At 36.8% G+C, this 18,520-nt stretch overlaps 1 protein-coding gene across 2 annotated transcripts in view; it reads left to right on the top strand.

Annotated features, from left to right (window-relative positions):
• The window catches only part of LOC127415642 (kelch-like protein 29), a 378,370-nt gene that overhangs the window by 22,926 nt on the left and 336,924 nt on the right, over positions 1-18,520 (top strand). For both annotated transcript variants that reach the window (XM_051654419.1, XM_051654420.1), the window contains exon 2: positions 9,585-9,653. The gene's annotated coding sequence lies outside the window, so the exon portion shown is untranslated. The remainder of the gene's footprint in view (positions 1-9,584; positions 9,654-18,520) is intronic.

Consider the following 18,520-nt stretch of genomic DNA (forward strand, 5'->3'; position numbering starts at 1 on the left):
GAATAATTCATCATTAATTTTGACTAATTATGCCTATTTATTCCATTAAATGTAAAATAAGAGATTAGAATATGAAGTTCAGATACATTTTATAAAAATAAATATTGATAACAAAATTCGAATCCATTGATTTTTATGATGTATTAAAAAGGAAATCAGAGTTTGGAAATGTTTTTCCACCATCATTTATAACAAATAAGTGTAACACTACTTAGTGGAAAGGAGGAGGCGAGAAGCAGATTTCCTGGTTCAGGTATGAGTTTTAATCTTGCACTCTGACTCTTACAGGCAAACATTTACTTAAACACTTCCAGTTCAATACACTAGTCATATAACAGAATGACACATCGTGGCCTTTCTTGCGCCAGTCTCTCTCTCACCACGTCTGCTGGCGGAGTGGCTCTTTTATGCCCCTCTCCCCGTGCTCACTGAAATTAGAGACAGGTGTTAGACATAATTTAGCTCAGGTGTAAGCGCCCTTACCGCTTTCTCTCTCTCCGGAGAGATGCTTGACCACGCCCCCACTGCCACAATAAGTTTATTTATTTATTTATTTATTTATATACTGTATAAACCTGTAAATTTTCAGAAATATGAAGTGGAATTTATGATGTCTGAAATGGCACCCATAGAAATGTGTATTTACACACACACACACACACACACACACACACACGAAGTTTAACTAAAAGTTAAACTAAAAACTAAATAAACATTTCTATGGATGCCAGTTCAAACATAAATGATCAATATCATCAAATGTTTCTGGAAATACCCCCCAAGTTGTGTGTATGACAACATGTTTATGGTTAATTCATACTTTTATAAATTACATGTATCATTAAACTATTTCATTTTCATTCTATTTCCTTAAGTTTAAATTCAAATTATAATTCTGCATTGTGTTTAATACCTCCATTCAAATTCAGCAATATCATTGGTATTTAAAAGGCATTGTCAATTAATTTCTGAATGGCACACAACCCTGTTATTGGAATATGCCCTATAGATATTATCTTTGAAGTGTGAACACACACTAACACATTTGATTCAATCGGCATACCAATAAACTAATTTAATTTCAGTACAGCAGAGGAAGGTTTGAATATCTATTTTTTTTATACTCCTGTTCTGGCAGTATTCATAATTGAAGATAATCTACCATGCATTCTCTTTAATAATTTCATTCCCCAGTGCCTTGACATAAAATGTCTGTTTCCCTGACAAAGTGCAAATGAAGGCTGGGAGCAAGAAGGATTGTGTGAGCCGAAACCAATGGGGAAGTAAATGATCTTGTACGATATAATGGCAGTACATTTCTCATTTCATGGCAAAGTAAACAGTTCCTTCCAACATGTCCTTGTCACTGATCAGTCTGTAAATACTAGCCTTGTGTAGCCAGACTTTTGGCTATTTACATAAGTCTGGTCCTGAATGCTGCTTATGCTGGTATCACCTACTTAGGGTTTGGAATCAGCAAGGTTGTTGTAAAATGATATTATATTAAAATCTGGGCTGTGATACGATAAGATTGCGATTCTTTGTGTAGTGTGTTGCGATTTTCAAAACTGTTATTTATTGCTATCTTTTACTCAGTCACTTCTCATGAATCTTCATTGGACTTCTGTTCTTTGCACAACAAGTGCTGAGCTTTCTGCTTTCCTTTCTCAAAAAATATTTTTAAGATTTATGCATTTCAGTTTCATAACAAAATTCCATCAAATTTAAATAAAAAATAAATTGAAAATAAAAAAACAATATATATTGTTTTATTAATTAAATGTAGTTAAAAATTACACTGTTCTATTAATGGTTATTATGTTATGAAAATGAAATGCATAAATGCACATTTTTTTTATAGTGATAGAGCTTCATAGATGTTGTGACATAAAACATTAGGGTCTCTATTTTTCATGAGCGTGCAAAGCGACGCGTAACGATTTTCGTGAGAGCGCTAATACTAATCGCAATTTTCGTGCCAGTGTAAGTGGGTGTGGATGGCAGTGTTTGCGCTATTGTGGGTGTATTGTATGTCAATGAAGTGGCACAAAGTGCAGTTTGCTATTTTCCTGAGAAATAGGTTGATGCGCTAAGACGTTTGAAAACCACGTCTTAACTCAGCGCAATGTTTAAACTCAGTTCCTGCATTTGCAATTTGGAGATTCTACCCGTAGGTGGTAATAAAGTTTATGTGCAAACTCTGAAAATAAATGTATGAGATTGGTGTTAAACTATCTATAGCTCATGGTTTATTTTTCCATTATTATTATGTTTAAATTTACAATTGTATTTATGGTCTAATTTTTAAGTCTAAAGGTATTTTTCCACCTGTTGTTGTAGAGGGATTTGCAAAATGGGCCAGTGGAAGAAGGAGGGAGTAAAATGTTTGGAATTTGTAGGCTATGACTTTTTGACCACTTTGTTATTTTGGTTATATTTTAATTTTGTTTGAAGTATAATTTCAATTTAGAAATATTTTTGGTTTATTTTTATTTTTTTTGTTTCAATAAATTAATTACATTTTTCAAAATCAACTGGTCAGCAGATGAAAATGATTAATAATACTTACATTCTCTGTTATTTAACAGAGCCTACATCCATTTCGCCAAACCTATTGTGCCAAGACCATAGCACGAAAATTCCAAAACTTCACGGCAATGCCCACTGGCTTTGCGCTTATGGCATAGCACTGCGCTTAACGCTAGCGCTCTTAAAATAGGGCCCTAGGGGTGTAACGATCCAATGATGCAAAGTCATCGATTCAACGCGTAAACACAGATATCTAATTTTTTAAGATGCACCTTTATTTTGACAAGCCATTTCTCATGCTATCCAAGTCCGTACGCATTTCCGTCAGGCAATGCAGCAACCTTATGATATTCATCTTGACTTATATGTGCTAAATATGCTTCTCATGTGCGACACAGATGTGCACAGAGTGACTGAAGCCTGAAATTGCGCTCTGCTCTATCCATGCGCACGGGTCAACAGGGCTGCGAGTTTCGGTGACGGGATAATCGGGCTTCCTTCAATATCATGGCGCATGTGAAACATTTGAATTCTGTATGAGATTTTTTTTATTTTAAAGCATTATGAAGCAATTCAACCATGTCAAACTGCTAGACAGCCACAATCTTCTGAACAGTGCTGACGAGGGAAAGAGAAAACACCTGCCCTCCACCAACATCAATTACAGGACTTTTCACATCTTCATATCAATACGTTTACTAATATTTATAACAGTAAACACTATCGGATTTTTTCAATACAACCGTGGAAGATGTAGCCAAGAAAAAACACAGATAGCACACACTCTCCTGTCTTGGGTATGTAAGTATTATGGATCAAAAGACTTGCTTGACTGTTTTAGAGATGACAAATTGTCACTGTAGTGTTTACTTCATTCCACAAGGCAATGAGCTGTCATCAAACAATTGATGATTACATGTATGGGACTTTATTTTTTATATTATGTTTTTTTGTGTATTATATTTTGTTGTGGATGTACCATTGTGAATACTGGATTTGCACTTTTCAGAGAGCTCAATAAAATATTCAATTTATATTTTGATTGCATTTGAGAGATAATAAATGTAACTGATTATGTAAAATAGGCACATCATATCGTAATATAGATCACAGGCCCCTGAATCGAATCGAAATCGCATCGCAGCAGATTTTGAGGTATCGGCAAGCGTCGGATCACTGGCTAAGAGAATCGATACAAGATCCTATCGTGATGAAACTTGTGATTTACACCCCTATAAAACATTGCGATAATTTAAAATACAGATCTGATAATACAGAAGACTGTCTGATCGAAACGAAAGAGACCAATCTCAATTAATTTTGTTTTTACTTTAAATGGCATTTAAGAGTGGACTGCCGCAATAATAACAAGGTGTTGAAAATTAGGGATGCACCAAAATTTGTCCGCCAAAAGTGGCATAAAATGTTATTTTACTGTTTTCGGCCTAAATGGGGAAAAAAAGCCAAAAATCGTGGCCGAAATGTGAACAAAACATGTTACTTTTCAAATCCAGTAAGAGAAATACTGACATGGAGAAAAAAGAAGTGTATTATGTGAAAATGTCTTAGTTTAATTACATGTAATGTAAACGGCGGCTGATGATTGATGATATATTGACAGTAACAAGGTCATGCTTCTATTAGAGGCACGAGACGTACACTACAGAAACACACAGAAAGTCCGAAAAGTCCGACCCACTTGACATCCGATACTTGTGGTCTCACGCATGTATGGGATTCACGCTTTTCACCTGAAACTGGATCAGTGAGTGACACTGTCACAGAAAAACCTAGTTAATTTTCCCCACTTAATAATGACAACATCAATGCGGGACTGATACACTTCACTTATATAATATTAATTATTATAAAAATATACATTTTAAAAGAATCATTTTTGGTTGTTTGTTTTGGTTTTCGACCCAGTATGTCCAGAGGTTTTGGTTTCGGCCAATAAGTTTAATTTCGGTGCATCATTTAAATAATGCCTTGGCAGTCTCATAAGATCAGTTGTTAAAAAAAAAAAAAAGGAAAAAAAAGAAAACTGAAAATGTGTATTTTCTGAAATACTGAAAGTTATAAAAACATATTATTTCATTGACATAATTTATATAAAATAAAATATTTATTTTACTTGTTACCAAGTGTGTCAAACAAAACTCAAAATGAGTTCTGCTCATTGCATCAGCCCGGTACCTTGTAAACACAACTTAGTTTCCAGGTGGACTGATACATTTTTTTTCTGTCCCCTTACACTCAAAACTTGTGTAAAGCCAGCTGATAAAATTGCTGATTTTACCCAGTTTTGTGTGCACTGTGTATAAGACTGTCAGTGAACAGACTTGGGACATGCCGTCTGAGACTAGAAAACACGGGAGAGACTAGAAACTAGAAAACAGTAGAAATCAAGCAGGTCTGGAATTGTGTTGTGTGAGATGAGCACGTAGAAAAGCGTAAACTAGGGAATCATTCTGTCTAGAATGCAATCTGATGAGATGCTCCTCTGTGTCTCTAAAAGCACTAAGTTAGACAGTGACTGCTTTGTCATTTGATTGCACCATGTGGCTCTCAAATGGTGACCGAGAAGCAAAGGATATTTTATATGCCAGAGCAGAATTTTATGTACGCAGTCCATTAAAAGTGGTCTGCTTATCACTGCCAGGCAAAGTGTCTTTTCAGTATGTTTCTTTTGTGACCACATAATTTGAACCATTTCAGGGGACTGATGTCGTGTTAAGTGTTTGTTCCTAGTGCACCTTTATAGAAGTCATATTACGGCAATACAGTTCAAATTTAAAGCTGAAGCGTGTATTTTCAATGTTAAAAATCTTTCTCGTTTTTTTTAATTTAGCTTAATTTGAAGAATGAACCATAAGAAACTATTTGTAGGTTGATACAACCTGTGGCTCTGTGGTGCTACCAAAACATTGTTCTGTTTATTTGAGTGACCCGTCCAGCCTGACGCAGCAATTTGACTCAACCAATGACATGTGTTTTGGGGCGGGACTATCTGTTTGTACAGCCAATGGAAGATTTCTGGAATCCGTTTTAAAGACACTGATTATTTCAATCGCAATTTGCAGTAAAAATCTTTCACAAGATGTGTTCCTCATCCTATTGAAACTTCTTAAGGACATTTCCTTGCTATAGTTAACTGTGGCTTGCTCACTTGAGGTTTTTAAGGCTCTATTCTCTGTTAAGCTGCTTTGGAGCCACTTGTATTGTGAAAAGGGCTACATATAAAATTGAATCAAACTGAACTGAAATCATCCCCTTTGCTAAAGCAGTTTATTCATTTCAGATATGCCTCAAGAACTTTTATATAGCCAACCATGAACAAAACATAAATCTTCATCACATTACAGAAAAGTAGTCTAGTCAGTGTGACATGCTATTTTTTATTTAAGATTTTCTAAGATTTTTTTTTTCTGACCTTATAAAAGCTTGTTGCTTAATCCATTCCACAAATGGGTTAGTTTAAAAAAATACTAGAACATTTAGACATTATGGCTAAGTGTTATAACCTACAACAATTTGCTTTTTCATTCAGCATTCAACAGTTTCATTCAACAGTTTTTTTCATTATTGCATCTGTTGTGTAATTTACTTGTGTAATTTACGGTGATAATTTCACCTGAGCGGAGAGCACCTTTTTGAAGATTCCACTCCGCTCACTCTGTCCGCTCAGTGCCGCTCGCTCAACCCAGAATGCGCTTCGTGATATGCTGGTTTGGAAATCTGCGAAATAAGCAATAGGCCTGAGGTTATGGAGTTCAAACATCTGTTTTAGTGAAGTTGCAAATCTTGGAAGGAGAATAAATCGAAAGGGAGTGGAGAGACTGTGAGAGTGACTATGCACGCCCAGCCCCCAATCGGGCTAATCCAATAAGTGCAGTGGGATGCGGCAGTTCGAGAGAGAGAGAGCCATATGCAGCTGCTGTGTGTGTTTATGTTTGTGTCTTATTAAGTTTTCATTAAACATTATTTTGATGGTGCGTCTGGTTCCCGCCGCCTCCTTTCCCATTTTAACTTGCCTTGTTACATTGGTGCTGAAGCCCGGGAAGGAGGAGGGATGTGCTGTCGTGGAGTCCTCGCCACTGCCATCCGGCCAAAGGAGCAGCCGCGGCCGTCCGCCAGGGGACGGAGGAGTCGCTGCCGGCCGCCTGGATGCCGAGGAACGGCCGCCGTCCGCGAGGGGAGGAGGGGCTTGCTGCCGGCCGCCTGGAGCGGTGGAGCTGCTGCCAGGGGCAGGGGGGCTCCCTACTGGCCACCAAAACATGGAGGGGGGTTCCATCTGACAGGGGTAAGAGGACTTGCTCCGGTCCGCCCGGGGAGGAGCGGCTGTCATCTGCCAGAGGGTGGAGGAGTGATCGAGGACCAGGCGACGGCTTGTCTGGGAACTGACGAGCACATTTTTTTTCTCTCTCTCTCCTCTATCTCACTGTCGCTCCGTCTTGCCCTTTCCCTCTCCTCTTTTTTTTGTTTTTGTTTTTCCCTCCCCTCGTCCCCCTCCCCAGCTCTAGTGAGGTGGGGAAAAGCCTGCCGGCAGGCGGGAAAGGAGGGGGGGATGTACGTCATGCTGGGGGTTCCCCGGTCTGAGGCAGTGGAGGGAGGAGTGTGACGAGGAGGAGGGCAGGGCCAGGCCGTGACTATGCACGCCCGGCCCCCAATCGGGCTAATCAGCCGAGGAGAGGGATAAGTGCAGCGGGATGCGGCAGTTCGAGAGAGAGAGAGAGAGAGCCACAAGCAGCTGCCGTGTATGTGTGTGTTAGTGTGTCTTTTTGTTTCATTAAATATTACTTTGACCGTTCAGCCGGCTCCCGCCTCCTCCTTGCTTTCATGCCTCCATTGTACAATTGAGCATTCGATTGGTAAAGATTTCCGCTCTCGCATAGAGAATTTCATAGCGGAATTATCTCACTTAATCGACCGCCTGTTGCTTTTGATTTCTGTTCTGGGATACAGTGGCACAAAACTGCTGGTCAGTTTCCCAAAGCTAAATCCACACCTTAATGTTAAGCAAAAAGTAAAAAAAACAAAAAACACTGACACTAGATTAGTGTTTGCGGATAACATCTTCCGACATCGCTTGCTGCATTCATGTGCAGAGATAAAAAGCCATAAATGATTATAGCCTACATTAGAAAAAAAAAGGTTTCGTGTAATTCGTGGATTAAATATATATATATATTTTTTGGGATCATTAAACTTGATTTCATATATATATTGGACAAAACTTTATGCAGGACAAATATTTTTTTATTTGTTAAATCCATGGTTAAACCCTGCTGTACACATAAAGAGCGCATGCACGACACACAATCTTTTGATGCATATAAAGTCCAGATTCACTTTATGCTGCTTTAAAAATATCAAGGAAAAACAAGGGGGCACATGGTATCTACTAGTATAATAATTATTAAATAAATAACCACAGTCCTTTAGATTGCATATTTGATTCCTACATATAAAACTGAAGGGAATAGGCTATTAATCAAGCAACAATACTGAAAAAGAGAAGAAAAAAAAAATCACTGCTCTTTCTGGATAACTTAATACGCCCTTTACAGTTGAACACAAAATTAGGATGAGAAATTGCTCATTTTAATTTACAGACCAAAGGTCTGATAGCATTTAATCAGTAACCTATTAATGTTTCAAATCTACAGTAGCCTAATAATCATTCCATGGAGACAACTGAAGAACAATTATGCATTTCACTTTTACCTGTAACATTTACCTGTAATAATGAAAACACGTACCAGTCCATGTTTTCATTATTGCCATAAACAACTCAAAAAACTTTAAAATTGAAAAGATTGTTTCTCTGGGTCGGTTGTGTCACTCAGATCCAGTTCAAACTGAAAAGTGCAAATTTGCACGTATGCGAGTTTCCGCGCCACCGCACAGATGTTTTATCACTTGTAGTGGCATGTTTGACTTGTTTAAAGTAAATAAAGGTAATTAGAACTGAAAATTGTTTTATGGCATTATTTGAAGATGTTCAATGGCATGTGTGCTAACAGAGAAATATCTGACTGATTACAAATGATAAGGAAGGTCTGGTAGACCCGATTATCTAACAGCCATTGTAAACCAGTACAAAATAAACAGCGAGGTTTTATGTACTAAAACACAACAATACAATCACATAATATCAGACGTGTACGTTACTAAGCATTTTGTAATTGAATAAATGTCAGCATATAGCCTATATTTCACCCAGAGGGGCACCTCAGTCAATGTGGGCAAAGGGGCAGTTGCTCGGGCGTGTGTGCATGCCTGGAAACAAGTATAGCCTACTACAGAGAAATTTAATGTCGGAGCGGGATTTGAGCACATTTTTTTTTACCGGTGAGTGTGAGCAGTACTTGAGCGGAGCGTCCGCTTGGGCCTTGAGCGGTTGAGCGGAGTGCACATGCATGGAGCGGATTATTGAGCGGAGTGTCACACCGCTCCACTTCACTCACATGCTCTGTTCTGCAGAACACAAATGAAGATTTTTAGAAGAATATTTAAGCTCTGTGGGTCCATACAATTCAAGTGAATGGGTTCCAAAAATGTTAAGCTCCCGAATCCACATAAAGGGAGCATAAAAGTAATCCATATGACTCCAGTGGTTAAATTCAAATCTTTAGAAGTGGTATTATAGGTGTGGGTGAGAAACAGATCAATATTTAAGTCCTTTTTTGTCATAAATTGTCATTTTTGGGTGAACTAACCCTTTATGGTTGCCATCAAAAGAATTGGACTTCCATTTATTGTTTTGCCAGATTCTGAATAAAATTAGTTATTATTGTCCACCTGACGACAGCACACCTCTTCTCAACAAGCCATGCAATTTGATGTATCATTTATGTCCTTAGTACAAACTCTGCAGGATCAGTTATGCATCGAAGTTTAATACTTGAGATTAGAGGTTTGTTTCTAATCCCAAACCCTAAGTATGAGCAATTTTAAAAGCAATGCTTTCCTTGGCAAACATTCTAATTACAGCATACTTCAGTCTCTCTCTCTCTTTCTGTTTACTGATGCTGTTCTCTTTGTCTTTGCAGGCGTACCTGAGTATACTCCAAAGATCTCATTAGAGTGTGATGAGCATCATCATCCAGCACAGACCAAAGGTACCGCAATATCTCAAAAGATACTGTTTTATATCTTTACACCCACGTGCCAGTCAAAAAAGATACATCAGTTTGCTCATTTACTGCAGACTGTGTACAGCTGTGGTATATTGTGTTCCCATTTGTATTAACTGAAGGTGTCCTGACCATTTTCCTTATCCTATACTGGAATATGAGTGTTTTTAAGGAAGAAAAATGTACCGTAGATAATTTATATAAGCTTTTGCATGTGTTAAATATCAAAACACTCGTTAGATACGAGTTAGCCAAATATATTTTTGCTCTTATGTTTTTTTTTTTTTTGTTTTTTTTTTTGTCTTTAAATGTCAGTTTTTGTCAATTGTAGTGGAGATCTCATATTGCAACTGTACTATATACTTTTAGCACACACAAAAAAAAAAAAGAGAATATGTGTGAGAATATGTTTATTACATAGTACTAAACAGCAATATTTACCTACTTAAATGGGTGATTCTCACAAAACCTGTGAAGAAAGCCCTGGTCCTATTTTTCTCCAAACTCAAAAGAAACAAATAAGAAATTATATTTTGCATCTAGAAAATGAAGCCTGTTTTAGGGCCATTTCGATTTTTTACATTGTTGTATTATTTTCATGACAGTATGACATTATTTTACCCCCAAATTCTCATGTAATGCGAAATAAGGTTGTAATTTACTCTCATAAGTAAGGGATAATGTACAGTCAGCCGGTTGTTATCACACAATAAACCCCGACAGGGTAATCAGGATGCGAAGCGGTGGGATCTTGTACCCTTAAGGGGTTTATTTTGTGATTAACAACCGGCTGACTGTACATTATCCCACTTATAACACGGCTACTAACCAAATAAATAAATACATGGACATAAAATATTGATTTGCATTGAAATTATGTAATTTGAGAAGAAATTGCTGAACAGCTGGAATCAACCTCTGGTTTGCGTCGGAGTTCTGTTGGTGTTTATTTTGTGAAAATGACCATTTGACTCCGCATTATTCAGCCTATTACAAGACTACTTACCAAATAAACAAATAAATGCACATGAAACATTGATCTGAGTTGAAATAATTTTATTAGCTTACTTGTAGAGATCACACAGGGAGCCGAGAATCAGGAGAGATGGCTCGCATTATTTGTGCGAATAATGTATGAGGCTGATTAGGGTTCACATATTAAGTTATTTCGGATAATAGAAACTGTTGTATTGATCAAGTTGCGGGGGTGCGGCTCTACTTGTTGGTGGCGACACGAGTCTCAGTGTGTGTGTGTCATATGTATGTGTGTGAGCGTATAAGCATGGGTGAGACGAGGGAGCTTTTCAACCAAAATTTAAATAAATGTAGGATATTATTGACATTATTTGACGTTCTTAACCGATTTACTTCAACCAGTGTCTTGTTTTAACTGGTTATTTTGTTGTGGTAGCCTGTAGGGCTCTTTGAAATAACTGAAATAATTTGGCTAAGTGATATGGAACCGTTATGTGGTCAAGACCTGGAACTACTTCATAGCTGTGTGTTTACTTGAAAAATAATTGCACACCTTAGAACGTCTGACAACCAGTCAGAATCAAGTATTCAACAGACCAGTGGTATAACGGAAATTAATCAAGCTTACTAACTCTAACACTGTTGTTGCTACTTAAGTTTAAATCAAAGATGGTATGAAAACAATCTGTCTAAACGCTCACACACTCGCAAGTTGCGAGACTTGGGTCTTTCGGAAACCTATTGGCCATACAAAAGCGAATTAAGCATTTTTTACGAAAATCACGATGTTGCATAATTTTACATCTACAGCAAAATCATTGCGAATATCTCATAAATATTCTACAGTATATCGACTAGGCCTTCTGTTGTTTTTAATTTACAGCTAAGTTCAGATACCTCAAATCAAATCCATTTACGACTTGACCTTTGAAAATGTCAAGATGTAAGAAGTTGATCAATTTGTAACACTTCCCCATGGCTTCCCCTAATTTTCATCTGTGGAATTCCATCAGATTCCAATTACTGTTTCTCCATGCACAGCTCTGGGCCATTATGAGGTTGGATTACAAGCGAATAGACTGTAAGGAAAGCCACACCTCCTCAGCTCATGCATTTTGCCCTGATTAAATGGAATTGATTTAATTGGGTTATCCCACTGTGAGGTCGGGCTAATTGGATGTGGAGCTTTTTGATCATTGGAACGCAGTGACCAGCTCTGACCCAGCTCAAGAGGAGCGGGATGGCTTTATTTGTTTGCGTTCAGTGTCGCATGTGTTTGAAGATTAAGCCCCGCCCACCCAAAGTCAAGATTTGGTCTTAAACTCTGTTCAGAATGTGCACTCTACAAGTCAACGAACAATATTTTCTCAGGATTGAAGATTTCTTTTTTCGGCAACAACCTAATTAATGCTGTATTTTGTGGTTGGACTTCTTAATTGGTCAAAGGAAAGTAGAGAGGTTAGAATACAATCCAAATTTCTTTCCTCCAAGTAATTTGCAACTGTCAATTGAATAGTTCACCCAAAAATGTTGAAAATTTTGTCATTATTTATGTTTATTTACTTTTTACCAAATGTCTTCCGAACTCGTATGCTGTTATTTTCTATTATTTTAACAGTAATTTGTTTTTTGTTTTTTTGAGTCTGTCAAGTTTACATATGCACCTGTATAAAACTACATGGTAATTAACGGGAATATTTACCTAAATATATTAATACTAAAAAATGTAATTAATGCCACACAGCAACTTTCGTGAACATTTTGGTGTGAATCAGTTAAAGCAGAGTTATGAATTGATTCATTGAAACACATTGTTCATGGAAATCAATTAAACTTACCAACTCTAATGCTGTTTTTGCTCCTGAAGTTTAAATCAGAATGCCCAATTAAAACAATCTGCTTTGATGCTCTCATAATAGCAAGTTGCTAACATTACAACAAAAAAACAAGAAGGCACCATAAAAATATCATAAAAAGTCCACAGGTCCTTGCGCTATATTCCAAGTCTTCTGAAGTTATATGAAAACAGATGGAAATTTACGTCAATTTTCACAAATAATCTTCCCTTCCACCAGTGTTGTATCCTCATCCAGAATTCAAATACATTTCCATTCAGAATTAATTATTTGGGTAAAAGACAGATTTTTCATTTTTGGGTGAACTATTCCTTTAATGCATTGGACATTCCTTTATTAACACTGAGAAAACTGTGCTACAACTGAAGAAATCGACAGAAATCTTCAGAGTCCTGCAAATTCTAATTGTTGTTGTTTAAACTTGTATCAGAAACTGTTGGCTAATATAAGGCTCATTCAAGTAATTTTCATGGTAAATTTCATCCCTGCCTTGGGAGTAGATGTCATGCGATTCGGTCACTTGTTGCTTTCGTTATTTGGGGAATTACAAAATGAAGTTCTCTGCTGATAAAAGTGTGAACATTTTTGCTCTTAATCACAGCTTGGCCCTATATCTTTAAAGACGCAGAGAGCATGCATAATTCTTTAGGTGTTGCGTACTCATTAATTTTCACGTCTCATTAATTTGCTTTCGTAAAAACGTCTTTTTTTTCGACACCTCCACTTTCCACACCCTCCTCTCGCACCATGATTAAGACATCTCTAGCACGGTTGGGGTTATGCATGTGTCGTGCTGGCAGACCCCCCGGGAACTTCTACACAGCAGGGGTCATAGCATGTCATCTCATGTGGGCCATTGAGCCTAATGCGTGCGAATGGGCTAAGCGTGCTGGCTATCGCATAGGAATGAGGCCCGTACCATTTAAGGCCCATTAGGGACTGTGCTTTAGCATAAACACCATCTGAGGGGATAGAAGCTACAAAAAATTCCAGGCAAGCATCCAAGTGGCAAGCGCTTTACAGAGGAATATTGCATTTATGCACAGATGGTGACACTGGGGTAACATGTTCATGTGATTTCAAGGGACGAGTACGTGGGATCCAGTGTGAAATTTTAAAACTGACCATTGCAAATATAAAAAGACTAAATGAATTAATTTATTTTACATTGTGTATGATTCATGTTAGGGGTGAATCTCATGCAACCTGTCAAGAACATGTCCCAGTCAGATTACACTTCAAAATCAAAAGAAATATGAATTTATATTTAATAAACATTTACAATTTTCAAAAAAAATGTGGTCTTTATTTAAGAAAATTGTGACAGTATTTTCATGACAATTACTGTAATGTGAAAGAAATATTGATATTCAATGATTAAAGGAATAGTTCACCCAAATATGCCATCCCAGATGAGTGACTTTTTTTTTTTTTCATCTGCAGAACTCAAATGAAGATTTTTAGAAGAATTTATCAGCTCTGTTGGTCCTGACAATGCAAGTGAATGGGTGCCAAAATTTCAAAGCTGCAAAAATCACATAAAGGCATCATAAAAGTAATCCATAAGACTCCAGTGGTTAAATCAATGTCAGAAGTGATATGATAGGTGTGGGTGAGAAACAGATCAGAAACTTTCACATTCTAATTCTTCTGTTTTTGGTGAATCACATTCATCATGCATACCGCCACCTACTGGGCAGGGAAAATAATTTCAAGTAAAACAGGACTTAAACATTGATCCATTTCTCACCCACACCTATCATATCACTTCTGAAAATATGGATTAAAACACTAGAGTCCTATGGATTACTTTTATGATGCCTGTATGTGATTTTTGGAGGGTCAAATTGTTGCATTGTATGGACCTACAGAGCTGAAATATTTTTCTAAAAATCATAATTAGTGTTCTGCAGAAGAATGAAAGTCATACACATCTGGGATGGCATAAAGGTGAGAAAATGATGAGAGAATTTTCAATTTTGGGTGAACTATCCCTTTAATATTTGAAATAATATATGGATTATTTATCAATATTATAAAATATAAAAATATTTATATTATCAATAAATATATTCATTGATATATTTAGTATTTATACATCATGATAGAATTTGTTGTACTGCCTTTATTCTGATTCAAAGAAAATAACAATAATATTTCATTGTAATATAGTCATTGAAAATAACTAATTTGTAGGCTAATGTGAAAGAAATATTTACTGTATGTATTATTTAAATTGCAAACTATGGTTGAAGTCAGAAGTTTACATATACCTTAGCCAAATACATTTAAATTCAGTTTTTCACAATTCCTGACATTTAATCGTAGAAAACATTCCCTGTCTTAGGTCAGGTAGGATCACTACTTTATTTTAAGAATGCGAAATGTCAGAATAATAGTAGAGAGAATTATTTATTTCAGCTTTTATTTCTTTCATCACATTCCCAGTGGGTCAGAAGTTTACATACACTTTGTTAGTATTTTGTAGCATTGCCTTTAAATTGTTTAACTTGGGTCAAATGTTTTGGGTAGCCTTCCACAAGCTTCTCACAATATGTTGCTGGAATTTTGGCCAATTCCTCCAGACAGAACTGGTGTAACTGAGTCAGGTTTGTAGGCCTCCTTGCTCGCACATGCTTTTTTAGTTCTGCCCACAAATTTTCTATTGGATTGAGGTCAGGGCTTTGTGATGGCCACTTCAATACCTTGAATTTGTCCTTAAGCCATTTTGCAACAACTTTGGAGGTATGCTTGGGGTCATTGTCCATTTGGAAGACCCATTTGTGACCAAGCTTTAACTTCCTGGCTGATGTCTTGAGATGTTGCTTCAATATATCCACATAATTTTCCTTCCTCATGATGCCATCTATTTTGTGAAGTGCACCTGTCTCTCCTGCAGCAAAGCACCCCCACAACATAATGCTGCCACCCCCATGCTTCACGGTTGGGATGGTGTTCTCCGGCTTGCAAGCCTCACCCAATGATGGTCATTATGGCCAAACGGTTACATTTTTTTCATTAGACCAGAGGACATTTCTCCAAAAAGTAAGATATTTGTCCCCATGTGCACTTGCAAACTGTAGTCTGGCTTTTTTATGGTGGTTTTGGAGCAGTGGCTTCTTCCTTGCTGAGCAGCCTTTCAGGTTATGTCAATATTGTACTGTGGATATAGATACTTGTCTACCTGTTTCCTCTAGCATCTTCACAAGGTCCTTTGCTGTTGTTCTGGGATTGATTTGCACTTTTCACCAAACTACATTCATCTCTAGGAGACAAAATGCATCTCATGGTGTTCCCATGGTGTTTATACTTGCGTACTATTGTTTGTACAGATGATCGTGGTACCTTCAGGCATTTGGAAATTGCTCCCAAGGATGAACCAGACTTGTGGAGGTCCACAATATTTTTGGCTGATTTCTTTCATTTTCCCATGATGTCAAGCAAAGAGGCACTGAGTTTGAAGGTAGGCCTTAAAATACATCCACAGGTACACCTCAAATTGACGCCAATTAGCCTATCAGTAGCTAATTGGCTAATTGCCTAAAGGCTTGACATCATTTTCTGGAATTTTCCAAGCTGCTTAAAGGCACAGTTAACTTGGTGTATGTAAACTTCTGACCCACTGGAATTGTGATATAGTCAATTAAAAGTGAAACAATCTGTTGTAAACAATTGTTGGAAAAATGACTCATGTCATGCACAAAGTATATGTCCTAAACGACTTGCCAAAACTATAGTTTGCTAATATGAAATCTGTGAAGTGGTTAAAAAATGTGTATGTAAACTTCTGACTTCAACTGTATGTATACATTTTGGTTGAATTTGTTGTACTGCATTACATTTATGCTGATTCAAATAAAATATCTGTGTAACAGTAATGTTTTATATACAGTGACTGCATTACTGTAACTGAACAGTTGATTACAGGAATGAGATGCAAATCACCATTGAAAATTATTGGAATTACAAAAAAACAAAACAAGCAAACATCAAAATAAAGGCCACAATTGGCTGCTGAATATTTCATTTCACACAGAAAATTGACATATCGGCAGGGCTCCAGACTGTGACTAAAATGGTCGCAAATGCGACCAAAAATTATTTATTGCGACTATAATTTTAAATCTAGTCGCCACTGGCGACAGTCGGGTTGCGTGCGTTCCTATGCGGTTTCGTCAGATATCATCTTATGAGTTATTGAATACATCTATAGAGCGTGCACCAGTGTGTCTCGTGCCGCTTTTCACCCGTTCTGTTTTGATGACGAGCTCGCTGCACCGCACACAACAACAAACCCAGCGCGAGAGAGTCGTGACCAAATTACTCTTTTGAACCGGATCTTTTTCATGAATCACCTGAAAAGAACTGAGGGTTTGAATTCAGGAGCTCAGTTAGCAGTTTGAATCAGATTCATTTTCTCAGTGAATCAGTCGTCCGTGAGCTCACAACTGGGAGTGCAGACATTTCGAAATAAGAGTCCCATGTGTATTTCGGGTTTCTTTATAATTAAAAGTCCCGTGTTGTGTACCACTTTTTTCTCCTGGTAATTGTTGATTGGGATTGGAGTAGCACAATTAACTGCATCTGGGATTTCATTCAATTTGCACTCTTGTAGTCTCTGTGTCTGGGCCATCTGGTAACAGTAAAAGACTAAGGCAATAGACCTTATTCACGCTAGCACCATCTTTGATTTATAATAGGAATGACAACGAGGCTGTGAGGGATAGACGTACAGTCTCTTCAGTGGCATGAACGGTGTATAAACGGTGTAAAGCTGTATAAAGCTCCTAGATCACACATGATTTTCCACAACTCATGTTGTCTGGAGTACTTTGTATACTGAATGTTCTTGGACAGATATTTTATCAATGTTTTGTCCTCTGAATGATCCAAAGACACTTTAAACTGTAGTACAGCCCACTGAAGAGATGGTAAGTCTATCCCTCACAGCCTTCTTGTCATTCCCATTAAAAATCAAAGATGGCGCTACCGTGAGTAAGGTGTGTGTATATATATATATATATATATATATATATATATATATATATATATATATATATATATATAAGATCAAGCTTTTTACACTTTGAGGGACTTGTTCACAACTATTACACAAAGTGCAAACATTCATTGATGCTCAAGAAGACAACAAACTACTATATGCATACTGTATGTTATTATCTGTAATGTAGATTGTGAAGAGCAGTATTAAATAAAAAAATCTTTTATCTCTTATATTTGTATAAATTATGAAAGGGGTGTGAACATTTAGCAGACAAAAGGGAATGCAAACTTATCTTCTCAACTATATATATTGTTATTAAACCTCCGATTAATGGGTTATCAGCTGTCCTCCTTCGGCTTTCTATCTTGTTTCTGAACAGCAGTCTAAATAGAGCAGTTATATGATTTGGCGACTAAAAACAGCTATTTGGCTCCTTAATGTTTCAGTTTAGGAGCCAATGGCTCCTAAGTTATTTTTTTTTTGTCTGGAGCCCTGAATGGAAGTTAGGTGTGTTGTGAATGATGTGTTATGTTATTTTTTAAGTCAACAACGTTCGCAACCCATTTTACTTATGTAATGTAAAACATTTTTTTGTTGGGATTGATTGGATTTTTCATCACAAAATCAAAAGAAAAAAATAAGAATATAATTTTTTCTTAAAGAAAATAAAGCATTGTTTTGGGGAACATTAAGCTTTTTTGTGTTGTGGCATTATTTACTTGACAGTTACTGAAAAAAAATGTTTTTAATTATATTTTATTCAAAATTTCAGTATTTATACATCATGGGTAGTATTTGTTATACTGCCTTAATTTAGGCTGATTCAAACAAAATAATTTACTGTAATAGTTACTGTATTACTGTTACAGCAATCTACATCAGTTATACAGTATTCACGATTCACAATCACGATTGAGAGTAATGTGAATTTGGAAAAACTTTATTAAAATATCTGAATGGATTCCCATGTTTGTGTTATGAAAATAAAAGCGACAATTGCCTCCTTAGAATTCTAT

The sequence above is a fragment of the Myxocyprinus asiaticus genome, chromosome 25 (genome assembly GCF_019703515.2).
Source record: "Myxocyprinus asiaticus isolate MX2 ecotype Aquarium Trade chromosome 25, UBuf_Myxa_2, whole genome shotgun sequence".
Classification (NCBI taxonomy): Eukaryota; Metazoa; Chordata; class Actinopteri; order Cypriniformes; family Catostomidae; genus Myxocyprinus; species Myxocyprinus asiaticus.